This window comes from Chlorocebus sabaeus, chromosome 15 (assembly GCF_047675955.1).
Source record: "Chlorocebus sabaeus isolate Y175 chromosome 15, mChlSab1.0.hap1, whole genome shotgun sequence".
Classification (NCBI taxonomy): Eukaryota; Metazoa; Chordata; class Mammalia; order Primates; family Cercopithecidae; genus Chlorocebus; species Chlorocebus sabaeus.
In genome coordinates, this window is record NC_132918.1 from 54,067,263 (window position 1) to 54,090,693 (window position 23,431).

At 39.0% G+C, this 23,431-nt stretch overlaps 1 protein-coding gene and 1 pseudogene across 8 annotated transcripts in view; one reads left to right on the forward strand and one right to left on the reverse strand.

Annotated features, from left to right (window-relative positions):
• The window catches only part of NCK1 (NCK adaptor protein 1), a 92,548-nt gene that overhangs the window by 40,095 nt on the left and 29,022 nt on the right, over positions 1-23,431 (reverse strand). The window lies entirely within an intron of this gene.
• Positions 8,852-13,071, forward strand: LOC103241619 (RAD51-associated protein 1-like; annotated as a pseudogene).

The following is a 23,431-nucleotide window of genomic DNA, read 5'->3' on the forward strand; positions in this document are numbered from 1 at the left end:
TAAGAATCCTATACTGGCAGAAGAATGGCATGAACCTGGGAGGTGGAGTTTGCAGTGAGCCAAGATTGCGTCACTGCACTCCAGCCTGGCCGACAGAGTGAGACTCCATCTAAAAAAAAAAAGCGAAGAGACAGCACACAGAATGGGAGAAAATATTTGCAAACCATACAACTGATAAGGGGTTATATCCAAAATATACAAGGAACCCCAGACAACTCAGTGCAAGAAAACAACCTGGTTTTAGAATAGGCAAAAGACTTGAACAAACATTTCTCAAAAAAAGATGTGCAAATGGCAACAGATACATAAGAAAATGCTCAGCATCACTAATCATTAGGGAAATGCAATTCAAAACACTAAGATCCATTAGAATGGCTTTTATCAAAAAGAACAATAAAAGGGTTGATGAGGATGCAGAGAAAAGCAAACACTTGCACACTGCTGGTGGGGATGTGAATTAGTATAGCCATTATGAAAGAGTATGGAGGGTCCTCAAAAAACTAAATCAGAGTTACAATATGATCCAGCAATTCCACTTCTGGGTATATATCCAAAGGAACTAAAATCAGTATGGCAAAGGGCTATCTATATCCCCATGTTCATTGCAGCATTATTCACAATAGCCAGGATATGTAATCAACTTAAGTGTCCATCAATGGATTAATGAACAAAAAATGTGGTGTATATACACAGTGAAATTCAGCCTTAAAAAAGAAGGAAATTCTTTCATTTGCAACAACATAAATGAACCTGGAGAACTTTATGCTAAATTTAATAAGCCAGCACAGAAAGACATGGTCTCACGTATATGTGGAATCTAAAAAAGCTGAACTCATAGAAGTAGAGAGTAGAATGATGGTTACCAGAGACCGGGGAGAAGCCAGGATGGGAAGCTGTTGATCAAAGGATATCAAGTTTCAGAGAGGAGGACTAAGTTTTGAGGCCGTATTAATGTATCATATATTTCAAAATAACTAAGAGTACATTTTAAATGTCTTGTTATGAAAATGATATGTAAACAAGGTGATGGATATGTTATTTCACATTGTATACATGCGTCAGAACATCCCATTGTACTCCAGAAAAGTATAAAATTATGATTTGCCAATTAACAATATTACATTTAAAACTGGAATAATGAAATGCTAAGAGAAGTCAAACAGGTTGAAATAAAAGGATGATAGTAATTTGAAGCTATATAAAGTAAAAGTAAATGCATGGGCAAGTATAAAAGCTAGTATTACTGTAACTTTGGTTTGTAACTCTGAGGTTTATTCGGTTTGTAATTTTTTAAACACAACTTTACTACACAACAAAAACACTACTCTAAAAGCTAGTATAATTGTAACTTTAGTTTGTTACTCCACATTTTATTACCTACATAAGAGACAAATGCATAAAATAACCAAAAAGGGGTAGGAATTGAGCTGTACAGGAAGTTACTGTATGTTATTGAAGTTAAGCTGGTATAGATTTAAACTGGAGTGTTTTATCTTCAGAATGTTAAATGCAATCCCCATGGTAACTACAAAAAATAGCTAATGAATAGACACAAAAGGAAATCAGAATGGAATTATTCTATTAAATACAGCACAAAAGACTGTAATGCAGCAAATGAGTGACAAGAAAGCTGTAAGGCATAAAGAAAACAAATAGCAAAATAACAGCAGTCTCTCCTTACCAGTAATTACTCTAATATAAATAAACTCTCCAATCAAAAGACACAGATTGGCAAGATGAATAGAAAAAAATATTCTAAATACATGCTATCTGTAAAAGACTCACTTTAGATCCAAAGACACAAATAGGTAAAACGTGTAAGGAGGGAAAAGGCTAGTCCATGCACATAGGAACCATAAGAGAAGTGAGGTGGGCTGTATTAACATCAGACAACATAGACTATAAAACAAGAAAGTATAAGAGACAAGGAAGGATACTATACATTAATAAAGTTTAATATAGCAAGAAGATACTATGATAAACATTTAACATGTAATGACAGCCCATCAAAATATATAAAGCAAAAACTAACAGAATTTAAGGGAGAAACAAGACAGTTCTACAATAATCACTGGAAACTTCAACACCTGATTCTCAATAATGGGTAGAATAATCAGACAAAAGAGGAAAGAGGACTTAACACTATAAACCAATTAGCTGTAACAGAGAACACTATCTAACAGCAGAAATCATATTCTTCTCAAGTGCACATGGGACATTTAGATTACTACAGAACTCGACATCCTGCCATTGACACTGGCTGTTTAAATAATTGTCTCTCTTATTTATAATATAGCAAGCTCTTACAGGAAACAGCCTTGTTTCATTTTGTATCCCTGGCACCTCAACAGAATGTCATGCATGTGGTTTTCAGCATTTACAAAATTATGAGTTTCAGCCCCTTTCACATAGTGTTTCATTCCTCAGTCTAGCATGCCCTTCCCCTCTCAGCAAACTTCTATGTATTTTTAAGACCCAATTCACATGTTTTCTTTGCATCATTTGCCTAGATATCTCTGAGCAGTCAGTCACTCCCTTCTCTGTGATTCTACCTAACTTCTACCTCTCTCTTACTGTCTTAGTCCATTTTGTGCTGCTATAACAGAATATCTGAGATTGGGTGATTTATAAAGGATAGAATTTATTTCCTCATAGTTCTGAAGGGTGGGAAGTTCAAGATCAAGACACCAGCATCTGGTGAAGGCCTTCCTGCTACATGATAACAAGGAGGAAGGCATCAAATATCTGGGGCAGGGGGAGTCATGGATCCCATTCCTAAGATAACAGCATTAATTCACTCATGAGTGCAGTGTCCCCAAGACCCAAACACCTCCCTTTATGCCCCACCTCCCAACACCACTGCATCAACTTTCCAACACATTAACTTTGGGGAACACATTCAAACCACAGCACTATACTGTACATATCCCACTGAATCTGAAATTCTCTTGTAATGTTCTTATAATTTTTTTTTTTTTTAGTAGATGCTTACTATTTTATTATTTTTTTTTAATTTATTTATTATTATTATACTTTAAGTTGTAGGGTACATGTGCATAACGTGCAGGTTTGTTACATATGTATACTTGTGCCATGTTGGTGTGCTGCACCCATCAACTCGTCATTTACATCAGGTATAACTCCCAATACAATCCCTCCCCCCTCCCCCCTCCCCATGATAGGCCCCGGTGTGTGATGTTCCCCTTCCCGAGTCCAAGTGATCTCATCGTTCAGTTCCCACCTATGAGTGAGAACATGCGGTGTTTGGTTTTCTGTTCTTGTGATAGTTTGTGCAGAAACCATTAGCTGTCTACTTTTATTAATCTGTTCTCTTCTTCCTAAGCGCTACCAATTTTGAGTAAGGGACGTGGCAACCACAATAAAAATATATATTGTCAGTCTCCTTTGGAGTCAGATGTCACCACGCTGGCAGTAATCAGTTGCAGTTTGCTTCCTTTAACAGGTGGGACAACCTATCCCTGTTTCTCATTTTACTCAGTATCCACAGATTTGGTCTCCAGTTTCATGTGTGACTCTTTCAGTCCTGATGATCTTATAAGGACATGAATTCAGAACCACCTCAACCCTGTTTCCATATCCAAATGCTGGCATTGTGGCCTCACCTTCACTTTGCAAGCTGTACATCTAGTCCACTGATTCTACAGATAAATTTACCTCATTTTTGAACAAGGCTTTATCTTTTAAAACTCCTGGCGTGAACCCGGGAGGCGGAGCTTGCAGTGAGCTGAGATCGGCCACTGCACTCCAGCCTGGGCGACAGAGCGAGACTCCGTCTCAAAAAAAAAAAAAACAAAAAAAACTCCCTATCATTCCTTTGTATTTAAAGCAGGCATACATTATCCATTCTAATATTTTTAAAAACTAATTAAAAATATTTTAATTATTAAGACTATATGGGTCCCTGCAAATATTGGTGAAGGAATGTTAATATGACAAAGTGATACGGTTGTGGACATATGTATCCTATGTAAACAGACTATTTTGCTATTATAAAGAGTTGCATGCTTTTTTTCTCCCTGAAAATCATATTTATCATTGTTTACTATAATGTATGTTTTTACTAAAACACTGAAGTACTTTTGAATGGTAAACACTTTCAATTCTACCTTTAACAACTGGAGATTGAAAAATCACTACTAAGATTGAAAAAAATATTCCCAAAGAGAGTAAAAGATTAAATATTTCGTTAAGGATGTTCTCTCTCTTGCTGACCATGATATTACCGGTTCCTAGCTTACTAGGCACACAAAGATCTGGGGACTGAGGCTGATGCCACATATATAAGGATATAATACCTGTAGCAATGAGGACAATAGGTAAGATTCTATGTTCTCACTGTGTTACAGTCTGAGTCATAGACAGTATTCAATTATCAATTCATCAAAAACAAAGGAAAGGGAGGAGCTTCAAGATGGCTGACTACATGCATATGGTACTTGCCTCTTCCATGGAAAGGGAACAAAATAGCGAGGAGATAATCACACTTCAAATAGATCATCTAAGAGAGAACACTGGAATTCAGCAGGGTGGTGACAAGAAGCACTGAAAGCAAGAAAGGAGGAGGAGGCAAGGCAGCCTGCTCAACCAGGATCAGCAGAGAGCCTGGAGAGACTACCTAATGTGGGGAAAGGATGAGAGACCTCCAGCGGTCCACAGTCCCACCAGACTCTTACAATCCTAGCCATGGGAGAACCACTCAACTGCTGCAGGCCCTGAGTCTAACATAAAGAGGTGCTTAGAAACCACACAACATTATTCCAGAGAGAGCTCACGCTAAGTCCCACAAATCTAAGCAGGTACAGTGTACCTCCATTTTGAGAGCCCAGCCCCCACCAGAATCTGTCATGCCCAGGAACCCAACAGACCCTGCATCTCCACATCCCTGGAGCCCCCACTGACATTCTCCACCTATAGCTGCTCCATAGGGTCCAAGACCACAGCCACTGGCAGCAACTGTCTCCCTACACAGTAGCAGAGGGGGACCCATGCATTTTCATGCACTGAGGAAAAATTCCACTGCCTGCAATAGCTGCTGCAGCAGCAGGAGCAAGGCACAAGCAAAGTATGTGACCCCGCAAGCCACCTGCCTATGAATGCTTCCACTGACAGCAACCCCCCCCTTACCGGTCAAAGGCCACATCACAAGCCCTGCTGTTGCCACCAGAGCATTCTGATGGCAGTCTGAGGATCACTCTCCCCTGCCTACCACAGCCAGTACCTGTGGGTACCGGTGGGGAGCCTAAGGACAGGCTCCTACAACCTGGCTCCATCCCCCTCAGTACCCAAGCATGCAAACCGTGGGCCTGGGGATCACCTAGCCTAGGATCACCACTGTTGGCACCTAAGCACTCCTCCCAGAGTCTGAGATTGAACCTATTCAACCTGCCTCTACCACCACAGCTGGCAACTAACCACAAGTGCCTCCTGCAAGCCTGGGGGAATGGCCTGTCACAGCTACTGCCTACACCAGCACAGACAGCTTGGGTCCTAAAGGTTATCCTACCACGGCTAATGCCATCATCCACACCCTGCCCAGTACGCAGAGGCTTAAAAACCTGTCAACCTGTCTGGCTCACCTGTGCCATTCCTGGTACCCAAGCAAGATACCTGGAGGCTCAAGAATTGGCTTACCTGAACCTGCTAACACTGGTGCCAGCATACACTGCCCTGAAGCCCAAGGACAGGCAATTTCAACCCACTGGTGCCACCACTGGGGTCTGAGGGCTGGCCTACTTGGCAACCCAGACCTCAGCAAAACTTTATCACAGGCCAGGCATGGTGGCTCACACCTGTAATCCTACCTAGCACTTTGGGAGGCTGAGGTGTGAGGATCACTTGAGCTCAGGAGTTCAAGATCAGCCTGGGCAACAGAGTGAGACCTCTTTTATTGAAAGTTAAAATTTCTTTCATAAAAAAAACTTTATCACAGCCTCCACTAACAACCACAATCTAAGCCACCTAAGAAATCACAGACACCACTGACACCATTCACATTGAAAGAAATCACACAGAGACTACACTACGACACGTACCGAGAATCAAAGCCAAAGTGCCATACTCAACCAACACCACAAATACATCTTCAGGAAAATGTCCTCCCCTAGGAAAGAAAATTCAAAAAACTAGAAGGAGCAATTGTCACATGAGAGGCACAGATACCAGTGTAAGGACACAGGAAACGTGAAAAAGCAAGGAAATATGACACCTCCAAAAGACCACAATAATTCACGGGCAATACATCCCAATCAAAAAAAATCTGACCCAGTGCAGTAGCTCAGACTTGTAATTCTAGCACTTTGGGAGACTGAGGCAGGCAGACTGCTTGAGCCTAGGGATTCAAGACCAGCCAGGGCAACATAGTGAGACCCCATCTCTCAAAAAATACAAAAATTAGCCACATGTGGTGGCATGAACCTAAAGTCCCAGCTACTCAGAGGCTGAGGTGAGGGGATTACCTGAGCCCAGGGAGGTCAAGGCTGCACTGAGCCATAATCACACTACTGCACTCCAATCTAGGCAACAGAGTGAGACCCTGTCTCGGGGGGGAAAAAAGAAATTTATGAAATCCCAGAAAAATAACTCAAAATACTGATTTAAAGAAGTCCAGTAAGATACAAGAGAATTCTGAGGCCAGGCACTGTGGTCCTCATCTGTAATCCCAGCACTTTGGAAGGCTGAGGCAGGCAGATCACTTGAGGCCAGGAGTTCAAGACCAACCTAGCAGAACCCCATCTCTGTCTCAAAAAAAAAAAAAAAAAAAAGATACAAGAGAATTCTGAAAAACAATACAAAAACTTCGGAAAAACAATTCAGGACATGAGGGAGAAATTTACTAAAGAAACTAGATACCACAAAGGAAAACCAGGTTGGGCACAGTGGCTAACGCCTGTAATCAATCCGAGCACTCTGGGAGGCCAAGGCAGGCCAATCACTTGAGGTCAGGAGTTCAAGACAAGCCTGGCTAACATGGTGAAACCCTGTCTCTACAAAAAATACAAAAAAATTAGCCAGGTGTGGTGGCAGGCACCTGTAGTCCCAGCTACTCGGAAGGCTGAGGCAGAAGAATCACTTGAACCTGGGAGGTGAAGGTTGCAGTTAACTGAGATCGTGCCACACACAGCACTCTAGCCTAGGAAACAGAGCGAGACTCCATCTAAAAAAAAAAAAAAAAAAAAAAAAAGGAAAAACCAAACAGGAATTCTGGGACTGAAGATTTCACTGAATGAAATACAAAATACATTTGAACGTGTCAACAACAGACTAGATTAAGCACACGAAAGAGTCTCAGAACATTAAGGAAAGCCCTTGGAAATAAGCCAGTGAGACAAAAAGTAATAATTTTAAAAAAAAAGAATGAGAAAAGCCTATGTGACATATGGAACACCATTAAGTAACCAAATATTCAAATTTTCAGTGTCTTAGGAGAATAGAAAACAAAAATGTTAGAAAACCTGTTTAATAAAATAATAGGTAAAAAATTTCCAAGTCTAGAAAGAGTTTTACACATCAGATAGATACACCAAGTTCAGGGATCTATAAGTAAATACAAATCAAAAAGGTCTTCTCCACAGCACATTATATTCAAACTGTCAAAAAATCAAATACATGGAATTCTAAAAATAGCAAGAAAAGCACCTAGTCGCTTATAAAGGAACGCCCATCAAACTAACAGTGGAATTCTCAGAAGAAACCTTATAGGTCAGTAGAGAATGAAATGATATATTCAAAGTGCTGAAAGAAGGCCAGGTATGGTGGCTCAAGCCTGTAATCCCAGCACGTTGAGAGACTGAGGCAAGTGGATCATTTGAGGCCAGGAGTTCGAGACCAGCCTGGCCAACATGGTGAAACTCTATCTCTACTAAAAATACAAAAAGTAGCTGGGCACAGTGATACATGCCTGTAATCTCAGCTATTCAGGAAGCCAAAGCAGGAGAATCACTTGAACCCTGGAGGCAGAGGCTGCAGTGAGCTGAGATTGCACCACTGCACTCCGGTCTGGGTGGCAGAGCAAGACTCCATCTAAAAAAAATACAGTTTTTTTTAAAGCACTGAATAAAAGAAACTGTCAGTCAAGGATACTATACCCAGCAAAGTTATCCTTCCTAAATGAATAAGAAATAAAGTATTTCACAAACAAGCAAAAGCTGAGGGAATATATCACCACTAGACTGGCCCTAAAAGAAATGCTTAAGAAAGTCCTACATCCAGAAGCAAAAGAACACTATCTACCATCATGAAAACACAAAAAAATATAAAAACCACTGATAGAGCAAACACAAACAAGGAAGAGACTTACAACTACAGAAAACCACCAAACCAAAATAATAATTAATGAGAGATAAAGAGGGAACAGACGATATACAAAAACAGCCAAAAATCAATTAATAAAATGACAGAAATAAGCCTTCACATATCAATAACTCTGAATGTAAACTGATCAAACTTTCCACTTAAAAGATATAGACTAATTTGGCTGGGCGCGGTGGGGCTCACACCTATAATCCCAGCACTTTGGGAGGCCAAGGCAGGTGGATCACCTAAGGTCAGGGGTTCAAGACCAGGCTGGTCAACATGGTGAAACCCCATCTCCACTAAAAATACAAGAATTAGCCAGGCGTGGGGGTGGGTGCCTGTAATCCCAGCTACTCAGGAGGCTGAGGCAGGAGAATCGCTTGAACCCAGGAGACAGAGGTTGCAATGAGCTAAGACCGCACCATTGTACTCCAGTCTGGGCAACAAGAGCAAAACTCCATCTCAAATAAATAAATATAGATAGATAGATACTGATTGAATAGATTTTTAAAAATGTTTTTAAAGCATGACCCAACTATATACTACCTACAAGAAACTCATCTCACCTGTAAAGACATATAGGCTGAAATTAAGGGATGGAAAAAGATATTCCAAGCAAACAGAAACCAAAAGTGACTAGAAGTAGCTATACGCGAGTATCGAACAAAACAAACTAAGTCAAAAACTGTAAAAAGAGACAAAGAAGGTCATTATATAACAGTATAGGGAAAAATTCAGGAGGAGGATATAACAATTCCAAACATATAAGGCACCCAACACTGGAGCACCCAGATATATAAAGCAAGTATTATTAGATCTGCAAGAAGAGATAGATTCCACTACGATAATAGTTAGGGACATCAGGACCCCACTGTGAGCATTAAATGGATCATGTAGATAAAAAATTAAGAAAGCAACACTGGATTTAAACTGCATATTAGACCAAACAGACCTAACAGACATTTACAGAACATTTCATCTAACATCTACAGAATACATATTCTTTTCATCAGCATATGGAACTTCTCCAGGACAGATCATGTTAGGACACAAAACGTGTCAACAAATTTTTAAAACTTGAAATTGTATCAATTATCTCCTCAGATAAGAATGGAATAAAACTAGAAATCAAGAATAATAGGCTGAGTGGGGGAGCTCATGCCTGTAATCCTAGCACTCTAGGAGGCCGAGGTGAGTGGATTGCCTGAGCTCAGGAGCTCAAGATCAGCCTGGGCAGCATGGTGAAACCCCGTTTTTACTAAAATACAAAAATCAGCCAGGCATGGTGGCGTGCACCTGTAGTCCCAGCTACTTAGGAGGCTGAGGCACAAGAATTGCTTAACACAGGAGGCGGAGGTTGCAGTGAGCTGAGATAGTGTCATTGCACTCCAGCCTGGGTGACTAAACAAAACTCTGTCTCAGGGGAAAAAAAAAAAAAAAAAGAGTAAGAGGAACTTTGGAAACTATATAATATATAGAAGTTAAACAACATGCTTCTGAATGACCACTAGGTCAAGGAAGACATTAAGGAAGAAATCAAAAAATTATTGAAACAAATGAAAATCTAATAGGACATACCAAAAATCTATGAGATACAGCAAAAACAGTGCTAAGAGGGAAATTTATAGCAACAAATGCCTACATCATAAAAGCAGTAAGATTTTAAAGAAACAATGTAGCAATGCACCTTAAGGAGCTAGAACAAACCAAACCCCAAATTAGTAGAAGGAAACAAATAATAAAGATCAGAGCAGAACTAAATGACACGACTTTTTTAAAAAGCACAAAGGAGCAACAAAAAGCTGATTTTTTGAAAAGGTAAATCAATAAACCACTTGCTAGACTAACCAACATAAAAAGAGAGGACCCAAATAAAATCAGAAATGAAAACGGAGACATTACAACTGATTCCACAGAAATACAAAAGATCATTAAAAACTATTACAAACAACGATACACTAACATACTGGAAAACTGAGAGGAAATTGATACATTCCTAGACATAGACATATACAATCTACCAAGATTGAATCAGGAAGAAATACAAAACTTCAACAGATCGATAATAAGTAAAGATATTTAATCAGTAATAAGTCTCCCAACAAAGAGAAGTCTGGGACTGGATGGCTTCACTGCCAAATTCTACCAAACACTCATAGAAGAACTAACACCAATTCTCCCCAACTCATTCTACAAGGCCAACATTACCTTAACACCAAAACAAGACAAGGATGCAATAAAAAATATAAAATATAAAAAAAAGAAATACAGAAAACTACAGGCCAATATCCCCAATGAACATAGACATAAAAATTCTCAAAATACTGGCAAACTGAATCCAACAACATTAAAAAATTTTTAAAAAATAAAAAAAATAATTTAAAAAAAACACCACCACAATGAAGTGAGATTTATCCCAGAGAGGCAAGGATGGTTACACAAATCAACAAATATGATTCATAACATCAACAGAATACAGGACAAAACCATATGTTCAGCTCAACAGACACAGAAAAAGCACTTGATAAAATTCAGTGTCTCTTCATGATAAAAACTCTTAACAAACTAGGCATAAAAGAAACATACTTCAACATAACAAAGGTCATATATGACAAACCCACAGCTAACATCATACTGAATGGGGAAAAGTTGAAACCCTTTCCTCTAAGAACTGGAACAAGACTTGGATGCCCACTTTAACCACTCCTATTCAACACAGTACTGCAAGTCCTAGCCAGACCAATCAGGCAAGAGGAAAAAAAAGAAAAGGCATCCAAATTAGAAAAGAGGAAGTCAAACTGTCCCTCTTTGCTGCTGATATGATCTTGTATCTAGAAAAACCTAGACTCCACCAAAAAACTCTTAGTTCTGCTAAATAAATTCAGTAAAGTTGCAGGATACAAAATCAACACACATAAATCAATATGCATCCACCTGTGAAGTAGGGAATGTTAAAAAAAAAAAAAAAATCAACATACAAAACCTGTTTCTATCCACCAATAAACCAAACTAGCTGAGAAAGAAACCAAGAAGGCATTCCCTCTTTACAATAGCTATAAAAACTACAAAACACTGGATAAAATAAATTAAAGAGGGCACAAACAAATGGAAAGACATCCCATGCTCAAGGATAAGAATTAACATCATTAAAATGACCATACTGCCATAAGCAATCTACATTTTCAATGCAATCACTATCAAAATACCAATGTCTTTTTTCACAGAAATAGAAAAAGCAATCTTAAAAATTCATATGAAACCAAAAAGAAGCCCAAACAACCAAAACAATCTTGAGCAAAAAGAATAAAACTACCTGACTTCAAAACACATTACAAGGTTACAGTAACCAAAACAGCATGGTACTGGTATAAAACAGACACGCAGACTAATAGAATAAAACAGAAAATTCAGAAATAAATCCACATATTTAAAGCCAACTGATATTAAATAAACAAACAAAAAGCTTCTGCACAACAAAGGAAACAATCCAGAGTGAAGGGAGAGCACCAATGTCCGGTTTTGCGTGGGAATTGAAACAACCACTACAGCCAACAAGAACTTGGGAAGTATAAATATCAAGCCTTGAAAGGGACCATGCTGCAGCCTGTGAGATGTAAGAAACCAATCAATTACTCACAGTTTGACGACTCTGACAGTGATGATTTTGTTTTTGCAACTGTACCTTTAAACAAGAAATCCAGAACATCAAAGGAGTTAAAACAAGATAAACCAAAACCTAATTTGAACGATCTCCAGAAAGAAGTCCCACTAGAAGAGAAAACCCCTAACAAAAAGAATGGCTTTAGATGACAAGCTCTACCAGAGAGACTTAGAAGTTGCACTAGCTTTATCAGTGAAGGAACTTCCAACAGTCACCACTAATGTGCAGAAGTCTCAAGATAGAAGAGTTGAAAAACATGGCAATAGTAGAACAGAAACAGAGAATAAGTCTCCTCATATCTCTAATTGCAGTGTAGCCAGTGATTATTTAGATTTGGATAAGATTACTGAGAAAGACGATGGTGGCATTCAAGGGAAAAGAAAAGCAGCATCTAAAGCTGCGGTACAACAGAGGAAAATTCTTCTGGAAGGCAGTGATGGAGATAGTGCTAATGACACTGAACCAGACTTGGCAACTGGTGAAGATTCTGAGGTTGATTCTGATTTTGGTGAGAGTGTGGATAATGACGCAGACTTCTCTATGAGAAAAAGTAAAGTTAAAGAAATTAACCAAAGAAAAAAGTAGTAGTAGTAGTAGTAGTGAAGGTAAATCCCCAGTAGAAAAGAGAAGAAATCTAAATCCAAATGTAATCCTTTAGTGACTTTGGTAGACTGCTCCGGCTGCTGTCAAATCAGAATCTCAGTCCTCGCCAAAAGAGATTTATCTTTCTTCAGATGCTACTAAGAAACCATTACAAATATGCAGTCCTTCAGCTGAAAGCAAGAGACCTAAATGGTTCGACCAGTATCTGGAAATAGCAGCAATAGCAGCAGCCCACTGGCAGGAGTGTCCATGAAGTCTCCAAATCAGAGTCTCTGCTGTGGCTTGTCCAGATCAGCACAAGTTAAACCTTTGCATCCAAATGCTACTAGACGCTGACTGTGGTACCTGCGAAATGTTTGGCTGAAAGCAGCACAGCTTCACAAGGGTGTTTGTATTTGATCTGTGTTTATATCTGAGGCAGGTATTGTAATATAAAGGATTCCATTACCATGTCCTATAAATGATCTCTAGCCATTTTATGATTATGTTCTCTGTAAAGCTCTTCAATATCTCAATGAGAGCTTTGTTTGTAAGAATTATCTTCTCATGCCTTTCCTTCTGGAGAGCATATTCTATTTTCCTGTCAGTTTGACATGGAGGAAGTCCATATCACATGCCATTCTTTTCTGGTTACATGATGTGCCTTTCTAGCTTTGTCTAGTTTATAGCACCTTAACGTTAACCGTTCAGTTTTATCTCACACAGGGAAACATTCTCATTTCTTTCATAAGACATTTCTGAAATCTCATAAGCTACTTAAGCTACATTATCAGTTTTACTGCAAAGATGCTTTGTATTTTAGCCAAATCTTTTTATAGTAAGAGTTCAGAAGTATTTTACATACTAAAATGGTTGGTGTATTATGGCATGTGTCTCCTATTTAGATGGTTATTCTATAGCAAATAGAATTTAAAGACATTTAATGATACTTTCATTGTCAAAACCTTTAATAAAAGTGGAAATGTTTTGAAATGCTTTTTTCTTGATACCATTGCAGCCACTTTTTTTTTTTTTTTTTTTTTTTTTTTTGAGAGGGAGTCTTGCTCTATCATCCAGGCTGGCGCAATCTCGGCTCACTGGAACCTCCACCTCCCACGTTAAAGTGATTCTCATGCCTCAGCCTCCCGAATAGGTGGGATTACAGGCAACCACCACCACACCCAGCTAATTTTTGTATTTTTAGTAGAGACAGGGTTTCACCATGTTGGCCAGGCTGGTCTTGAACTCCTGGCCTCAAGTGATCTGCCCGCCTTGGCCTCCCAAAATGCTGGGATTACAGGCATGAGCCACTGCGCCCCACCAATATCCACCTGCTTCTGATTGTCCACACTATAAAATGAGAGCTCTGCCAAAATGTTAGCCTTTTTCTTATAAACAAGGGAAAAGCTGTTTCTTCAAATATTAACTTTTTGTTAAGCCAGTTCTTCAGAAAGTAGTTGTCAAGTATTTAGCCATCCCTATTATGATACTAGACAATACAGCTTCTTAGGAAGCTTAGATCTCAGTTTACTGTGAAAAACAATTGTAACCAATATTTTACATTTACGGTGGGAATTTCAACTAGCTTCTGATCAATTTTTATAAAAAATTTTCAAATCATATTAACCATTTAAAAATGTATAATACTTAACTCAATTCTTCTCAGTTATGGGAACATCTGTGTTAATGTGAAAATAATTAATTTAGAATTGTGATTAAAGTGAGCATTTGTCTAAAAAAAAGGGTGAAGAGACAATCTGCTGAAAGGGAGAAAATATGTGCAAACTATTCAACAAGTGACTAATATCTAGAATATACAAGGAACTCTAACAACTAAAACAAAATCCCCACCAATAATCCCATTTAAAAGTAGGCTAAGGACATGAATAGATATTTTTCAAAAAATGGCATACAAATGGCAAACAAGTATATGAAAAAATGCTCAACATCACTAATCATTAGGGAAATGCAATGAAAACCACATGAAATATCATTTCACCCAAGTTAAAGTGGCTATTATTTAAATAACAAAAAAGGCCAGGTGTGGTGGCTCACGTCTGTAATCTCAGCACTCTGGGAGGCCAAGGCAGGCAGATCACTTGAGGTCAGCAGTTTGAGACCAGCCTGGCCAACACATGGCAAAATCCCATCTCTACTAAAAATACATAAAATTAGCCAGGCATGGTGGCACACACCTGTAGTCCCAGCTACTTGGGAGGCTGAGACAGGAGAATCACTTGAACCTGGGAGGCAGAGGTTGCAGTGAGCTGAGATCGTACCACTGCACTCCAGCCTGGGCAACAGTGAGATTCCGTCTCAAAATAATAAATAAAAAGAAAACAAAAGACAAAAAAGACACTGGTAAGGATAGAAAAAAAGGAACTCTTACACAGTGTTAGTAAGAATGTAAATTAGTACATACTTTCTGGAAAACAGTATGAAAATTTCTCAAAAAACTAAAAACAGAACTACCACACGATCCAGCAATCCCACTACTGGGTAGTTATCCAAAGGAAAAGAAACCAGTGTATCAAAGGGATACGTGCACTTGCATGTTTACTGTAGCACTATTCACAATAGCAAATATATATAATTAAGCTAAGTGTTCATCAACAGATACACATGGCCAGGTACAGTGCTAGGTCTATAATCCTAGCACTCTGGGAGGCCGAGGCAGGAGGACTGCTGGAACCCAGGAATTTGAGACCAGTTTGGGCAACATAGTGAAATCCCCATTTCTACAAAAAAAATGTTTTTTTTAATTAGCCAGGTGTGGTGGGTATGCTTGTGGTCCTAGCTACCCACTGCAGTGAGCCATGATTGCACCACTGCACTCCAGCCTGGGCGACAGAGTGAGACCCTATCTTTAAAAACAAACAAACAAGCAAACAAACAAAATAGATTAATGGATATAGGCAGCATATATACACAATGGAATACTATTTGGTCATTAAAAAAGAATGAAATCATGTAATCTGCAGCAACATGGATAGACCTGGAGGTCATTATGTTAAGTGAAATAAGCCAGGACTAGAAAGACAAGTATGTTCTCATTCAGTGGGTTTAAAAGATTGATCTCATAGAGGTAGACAGTAGAATGACAGACACCAAAGTCTGAGAAGGGTGCATGGGTGGTAGGTAATGAAGAGAGGTTGGTTAATGTACACAAACATATTGTTAAAGTATAAAAATTCTAATATTCTATAGCAGAGTAGGGTGACTACAGTTAGCAAAACTGTGTATTTCAAAGTAGATAGAAAAGAGGACTTTGAATGTTGCCAAAACATAGAAATTATAAATACTCAAGGTGATAGATATCCCAAATACCCTGACTTGATCACTACATATCCTATGCAACAAAATGTCACATGTGCCTCATAAATATGTAAAATATTATGTATCAATAAAAAACAAAAAACAGGAAAGGAGAAGAGAAGCAAAGAAAAAGGATGGCAAACAAAGCAACATGACAAAAATCTAGATATATCATAATCAAAATAGATGTGAATGAATTTAACTCATTTGTAACAGAAAATAACAAAAATAACATACAGGCTGGGCACAGTGGCTCATGCCTGTAATCCCAGCACTTTGGGAGGCCAAGGTGGGAGGATCACCTGAGGTCAGGAGTTAAGAGACCAGCCTGGTCAACATGGCAAAACCCCATCTCTACTAAAAATGCAAAAATTAACGAGGGGTGGGAGTGTGCGCCTGTAATCCCAGCTACTCGGGAGGCTGCGGCACAAGACTCACCTGAACCCAGGAGGCAGAGGTTGCAGTGAGTCGAGACTGCGCCACTATACTCCAGCCTGGGCAACAGAGCGGGACTCGGTCTCAAAAAATAAATAAAATAAAATAAAATAAAGTAATAGAAAATAAAAACAACACACAAATTCAACTAAAGCTGTTTATAAAAGTGAACTAAAACATTAACAAAGAAAAGACAAAAAAAACTAAATTCTGGCAAACCATTTTTAAAAAAAAGTGGTATGGCCATTTTTAAAAAAAGGTGTTATAGCAATTTTAACATCAGACAAAACAATTTTATTGCAATATTAGAAGGTATGGAGACATGAGATATATATATACATATATATATATATATAAAATAATAAAATAAACTAAAACATACCAAAGCCTTATACACAGCTATCAAAATAAGGCAAAAAGAAAGTTCCAAGAAAAAAATTAATCTTCAATCACTGCATGAGCCTCTAATTTACTTACATTAGAAACAGATAGATCAGAATGTCTGAACACCAGTAAGTAGATATAATATTTGATCCACAAAGTTAGTAAATTTGATCTAAGTTATATAAAGAACCCTCCACCAAACAAAAAAATAAAAATATAATTATTTTCAAGTACATGTGAAACATTTTCAAAATAAAGTCACAATGAAAAACAAAAAAATGTTCAAGGAACTTTTATCTAAGACATTATATCTAACCACGATATAATGTTGAAATCAACATTTTCAAATATTTGTTAACTTAGAAATGAACTTCTAAATTTAAAATGATAAACTATAAAAATCAGAACTGAACGACAATAAATATACCATGCCATCAAAACGTGCAGCTCAGCTAAAATTACAGTCTTAATGCTCTTGAAACAAAACAGTAAGACTGAATATGCTTAACTAATATACTCAATCAAGAAACTAGGAAAAAAAAAAAAAAAAGAGTAAACCTAAAGAAAACATAAGTATGATAATCTTCTTAAATTTTCTCTACATTTTATGATGTTTTGACATCTTGAGTCCTACAAACCCGGGAGCAACTGTACCTCCCAGGGTTAATTCCTAGAGATAGCAAGCAACTTGCCTCTGAACACACCTCTGATATGCAACTAAGCAATCTAGAGTCTATACCAAAACTCTCACACACCAGGTTAGTATTCCTTCTGCCCTAACATACCCCAGGGCCAGGTACCAGCCAACCAGGGACCATACCTATAACCCAGGACCCACCAAAATTATTCAAATGATCCAAATTTACTCAAGTTTGTCTACCCTGTCTTGCTCTTTTTTTTTTTTTTTTTTTGAGACGGAGTCTCGCTCTGTCGCCAGGCTGGAGGGCAATGGCACAATCCCTGCTCAATGCAACCTCTACTTCTCCTGAGTTCAAGCGATTCTCCTGCCTCAGCCTCCCCAGTAGCTGGAACTACAGGCACACCCCACCACACCCAGTTAATTTTTGTATTTTTAGTAGAGATGGGGTTTCAGCATGTTGGCCAGGATGGTCTCGATATCTAGCCCTCGTGATCCACCCACCTCGGCCTCCCAAAGTGCTGGGATTACAGGCATGAGCCACCGCGCCCAGTCGCCCATTCTTTTCCACAGAAACCACAATACAAGCTCTGGCCTACGCTTTTCTTCTCCTTCTGCTTCCTGACCAACCTTGGTGCTTTCCCTTGGGGCCTTCGATGACATGCCTGTCTCCTGTTTCTAGGTAACAGTGAGTACAAAACTCTTCTTCCATGACAGTCTTTTTGGTCTCTGTATGTCTTACCATATCTTATTTTGAGACAAGAAGGGAAATAAATAGCAGTAATTAATGAATCGGAAAATTAGGAAAAAAAAAACCCAGAGTAGAGAAGAGTTTCTCAAACTTAAGAATCAAAAAGCATAAACCACAAAGGAAAAGATATTATGGAAAAGGATAAGTACATTAATTTCCTCTTATTTCTTCAAAATCAGCTTTGAGATATAATTCACCTACAAAACTAATTTTAAGTGTACAGTTTAATGAGTTTTGACAAATGTATACAGTCATGTAACCCATACCACAATCAAGATCTAAAACACTTGCATCACCCAAAAAAGTTGTATTATGCCCCTTTACAGTCATTTCTCTCCAGACTGGCAAGCACTGATAGGCTGTCATCAGTTTGCCTTTTTTGAATTCCATACAAATGGAATCATATAGTTGACTATGTTAAAGTGAAAACTGTTCAGCACATCCCCATTATCAAAAAAATCAGCTTGCCGGGCGCAGCAGCTCATGCCCATAATCCTGGCACTTTGGGAGGCCGAAGCGGGCAGATCACCTGAGGTCAGTAGTTCAAGACCAGCCTGACCAAGATGGAGAAACCCCGTCTCTACTAAAAATACAAAATTACCTGGGCGTGGTGGCATATGCCTGTAACCTCAGCTACTTGGGAGGCTGAGGCAGGAGAATTGCCTGAACCCGGGAGGTGGAGGCTGTGGTGAGCCGAGATAGTAGCGCCACTGCATTCCAGCCTGGGCAACAAGAGTAAAACTCCATCTCAAAAAAACAAAACAAAAACATCAGCTTATTTCTGAAAAATATAATTAAAAGTACTAATAAGAGAAGAAAATCTAGCAAAATTAGGAACACAGCAAAATGCAGGAAACAACTTACCAGAAGAGAACTGAGCAGGTAGCAGGATGGAACTGGAACCCTTGCATTCCAGGGGAAGTAGGATATACACTTACTATAGAAATGAGTTTGCCTTTCCAGCCCTGAGTGTCTCTGGACATTTACAGTACCTCAATGGCTTCAAAATGTTTGCTTTGCCAATTTGGGATTCACTTTAACATCACCTCAAACCAAAGGACTCGTTTAATGGGCAAGAAGATACAACATTAAGCACATGACCATGGCATCCACTGGTCCTACACCACATACCACATCACCTAGAAACTGTGAGGCTAACAAAATCATAAAGTGATGCATTAAATTAAAAGCTCGATTAAGAAGTCATTCTGCTGGTCATTTGGGATGCAGCATATGCACTGAACCAATGGCTAGGCCATTATATCCCTACTACCTAAGATGCACAGGCTTAAAACCAAGATGTAGAGAAGTTAGATTGACTCTTCACCATCACTCCCAGTAACGCACTTACAGCATGTGGATTTCCTATCCCCACAATTTAAAATCTCTGCTGTACTAGAGATCCTGAGGGTAATGCTTCCACAGTAGGGGTTCACAGAGCCTAAAGCCACAACCACCACTTGGTCACTATGGGCTTCTCATACTGATGAACAAGCAGGCAAAGAAAGGAATAAATATACTAGCAGTGATAAGAGACCCTGATTATTAGGACCTGTTGTACACAATGGGATTAGGGAGCAATCTGTCTGGAATGCAGGGTATTTCCACGCTTGGTAATAGGGTAAACAGGAAATTACAGCAACCATGGCTCAAAACAGGCAAGGCAACTAAAGGCTCAAGTCCCACAAGGATGGAAGCCTAAAGGACACAAGCAACTTAAACCAGCTTAAATGCTGGCTCAGCATAAAGGAAATCTAGAATAGGTAGTAAAAGAAGGTAATGATGAATAGTAATTCCTGCCTCAATACCAGTAGAAGCAACAGGTACCACTGGCTTATATCACTAACCCTTCTCAAATTTCCATGGAAGATGTCAAGACTTGGTGATGGATTAGAATCTATGTAGGGTTTAAGCCAATCTGAGCAAAGCAAGATGTAGATTCTATCAACAGTCTCATGCCTCAAAAACAAACATAAGGAGATGGGACTTAATTAAAATTAAAAGCTTCTGCACAGCAAAAGACACAATCAGCAGAGTAAACAACCCACAGAGTGGAAGAAAATCTTCACCATCTATACATCTGACAAAGGACTAACATCCAGAATCTACAAGGAATTCAAATCTGCAAAAGAACAATAATCCCATCAAAAAACAGACTTAGGACATGAATAGACAGTTCTCAAATGAAGATACACAAATGGCCAACAAACATATGAAAAAATGTTCAACATCACTAATTATCAGGGAAATGCAAATCAAAACCACAATGCAGTACTACCTTACTCCTGCAAGAATGGTCACAATCAAAAAAAATCAAAAAATAGATGTTGGCATGGATATGGTGAAAAGGGAACACTTTTACAATGTTTGTGGGAATGTAAACTAGTATGGAGATTCCTTAAAGAACTGAAAGTAGATCCAGCAATCCCACTCCTGTGTATCTACCCAGAGGAAAAGAAGTCGTTATACGAAAAAGATACTTGCACATGCATGTTTACAGCAGCACAATTCACAACTGCAAAAATATGGAACCAGCCCAAATGTCCATCAATTAACGAGTGGGTAAAGAAAATATGGTGTGTATATATACCATGGACTATTACTCAACCATAAAAAGAAATAAAATAATGGCAATTGCAGCAACCTGGATGGAACTGGAGACCATTATTCTAACTGAATTAACTCAGGAATGGAAAACCAAACACCGTATAGTCTCCATTCATAAGTGGGAGCTAAGCTATGAGGACGCAAAAGCATATGAATAAGGGTGGTGGCGTGAGGGATAAAAGACTACACATTGCTGTTGGGTGATAGTTGTACCCATCTCAGAAATCACCACTAAAGAACTTACTCAGTTCTAGAGGTCATTACAGTTCTACAGGTCATTAAGTCTAAAACAGGTCTTATAGGCATGCTTGGCATTTGCAGCAGCCTGGATGGAGTAGATTACAAAGCTACAATCAAATCCTGCATTCCTTCAGGAGGCTCTAGAGAAGAACCTGTTCTTTGTCTATTCTAGCTCCTAGAAGCTGCTTACGTTCCTTTGCTCTTGGTCGCATCATCAAGATTTCTGCTTTCATCATCACATCCCTTTCTTGGACTAATTGATTCCCTCTGATAAGGACTCGTGTGATTACCAGAACCCACTCAGATAATCCAGGACATCAGTAGCACAGGTGACCGAAAAGAGTGAAACTGGACTTCATCAAAATTAAGATCTTTTAACATACTTTGTATATGAAAGGACACTAAATTAATACAGTGAAAAGGCAACCTTCAGAAAGGAATATTTGGAATCACATCTGACAGGACACTGAAATTCAGAATATATAAAGAACTCTTACAAGTCAACAACAACAACAAACAATCCAGCTGGGTGTGGTGACTCACACCTATAATCCCAGCACTTTGGGAGGCTGAGACAGGAGGATCCCTTGAGGCTAAAAAGTTCAAGACCTACCTGGGCAACATAGTGAGACCCCCATCTCTGCAAAAAATAAATAAATGTGCCAGGCAGTGGCATACACCTATAGTCCTAGCTACTCAGGAGGCTGAGACAGGAGGATCATTTGAGCCCAGAAGGATGAGATTGCAATGAGCCATGATTATGTCACTGCATTCCAGCCTGAGTGATACAGTGAGACTTTGTCTCTAAAAAGAATAAAAGTCCAACACAAAAATGGGGAAGGAACTGAATAGACAGTTCTCCAAAGAAGATATGCAAACAGTGAATAAGCACATGAAAAGATGATCATATCACTAGCCATTAGAAAAATCCAAATCAAAATCACAATGAGATAATACCACCTCACAACCATCACCATGGCTATTTAAAAAAAGATGACGACGACAGAAAATAACAATTGTTGGTAAAGATGTAGAAAATTAGAACCCTTGTGCATTGCTGGTGGGAAGATAAGATGGTACAGCCACTGTGGAAACCCATATGGCAGTTCTTCAAAAAATAAGAAAAAGAATTACCATATGATCCAGGCAATTTCACTTCTGGATATAAACCCAAAAAAAGTAAAAGTGAGAACTCAAATAGATATTTGTACATCCATGTTTGTAACAGCATTATTCACAATAGCCAAAAAGTGGAAGCAACCGAAGTGTCCATCATCAGGCCGGGCATGATGGCTCATGCCTGTAATCCCAGCACTTTGGAAGGCTGAGGCGGGTGGATCACCTGAAGTCAAGAGTTCAAGACCAGCCTGACCAACATGGCAAAACCCCCATCTCTATTAAAAATACAAAATTAACCAGGCGTGGTGGCCCATGCCTGTAATCCCAGATACTTGGGAGGCTGAGGCAGGAGAATTACTTGAACCCAGGAGGCGCAGGTTGCAAATGAGCAGAGATCGTGCCACTGCACTCCAGCCTGGACAACAAGACCACAACTCCACCTCAGTGTCCATCATCAGCTGAATGAGTAAACAATATGTGGTAAATATAGATTCAGTGGAACAGTACTAGTCTTTGGTGGAGGAGGAACTTTGACACATGCTACAATGTGAATAAACCTTGAAGACACTGTACTCGGTGAAATAAGCCAGTCATAAAGGACAAATACTGTATGATTTATTTCACTTATACACGGTTCCAAGACTTATCAAATTCATAGAGACACAAAGTAGAATGGTGGTTGCCAGAGGCTGGGGGGATAGCAGACTCGGGAGTTGTTGTTTAACGGGTACAGAGTCTCAGGTGGCAAAAATGAAAAAGTTATGCAAACAGGTAGTGGTGATGGTTGCGTAACAATGTGAATATACTTAATACTGTACACTTAAAAATGGTTAAAATGGTAAATTTTATGTTACACATATCTTACCACAATAACTTTTTAAAAACATGTACACGAATGCCAGTAGCCATATTATTTGTAATAGCCATAAGGGAGAAAAAACTCAAATGCCTGTAAACTGATGAATGGATAAAATGTGGTATTAACTGTAAAATTACATATTATTCAGCAATAAAAAGGAATGAAGTAATAGTATGTGCTATAACATGGATGAACCTTAAAAACATCAAGATGCTGGGTGCAGTGGCTCATGCTATAATCCTAGCTCTTTGGGAGGCAGAGGTGAGAGGATCACTTGAGCCCAGGAGTTCAAGACCAGCCTGAGCAACATAGTGAGACTATCTCTACAAAAAAAAAAAAAAAAATTAGCCTGGCATGGTGGCACATGCCTGCAGTCCCAGCTACTCAGGAGACTGTGGCAGGATCACTTGTGCCTGGATGGCAGAGGTTGCAGTGAGCCGTGATCAAGCACTGCACTACAGTCTGAGCGACAGAGCAAGACCTTGCCTCAAAAAAGAAAAAAACAAAACAAACAAACAAAAAAACCAC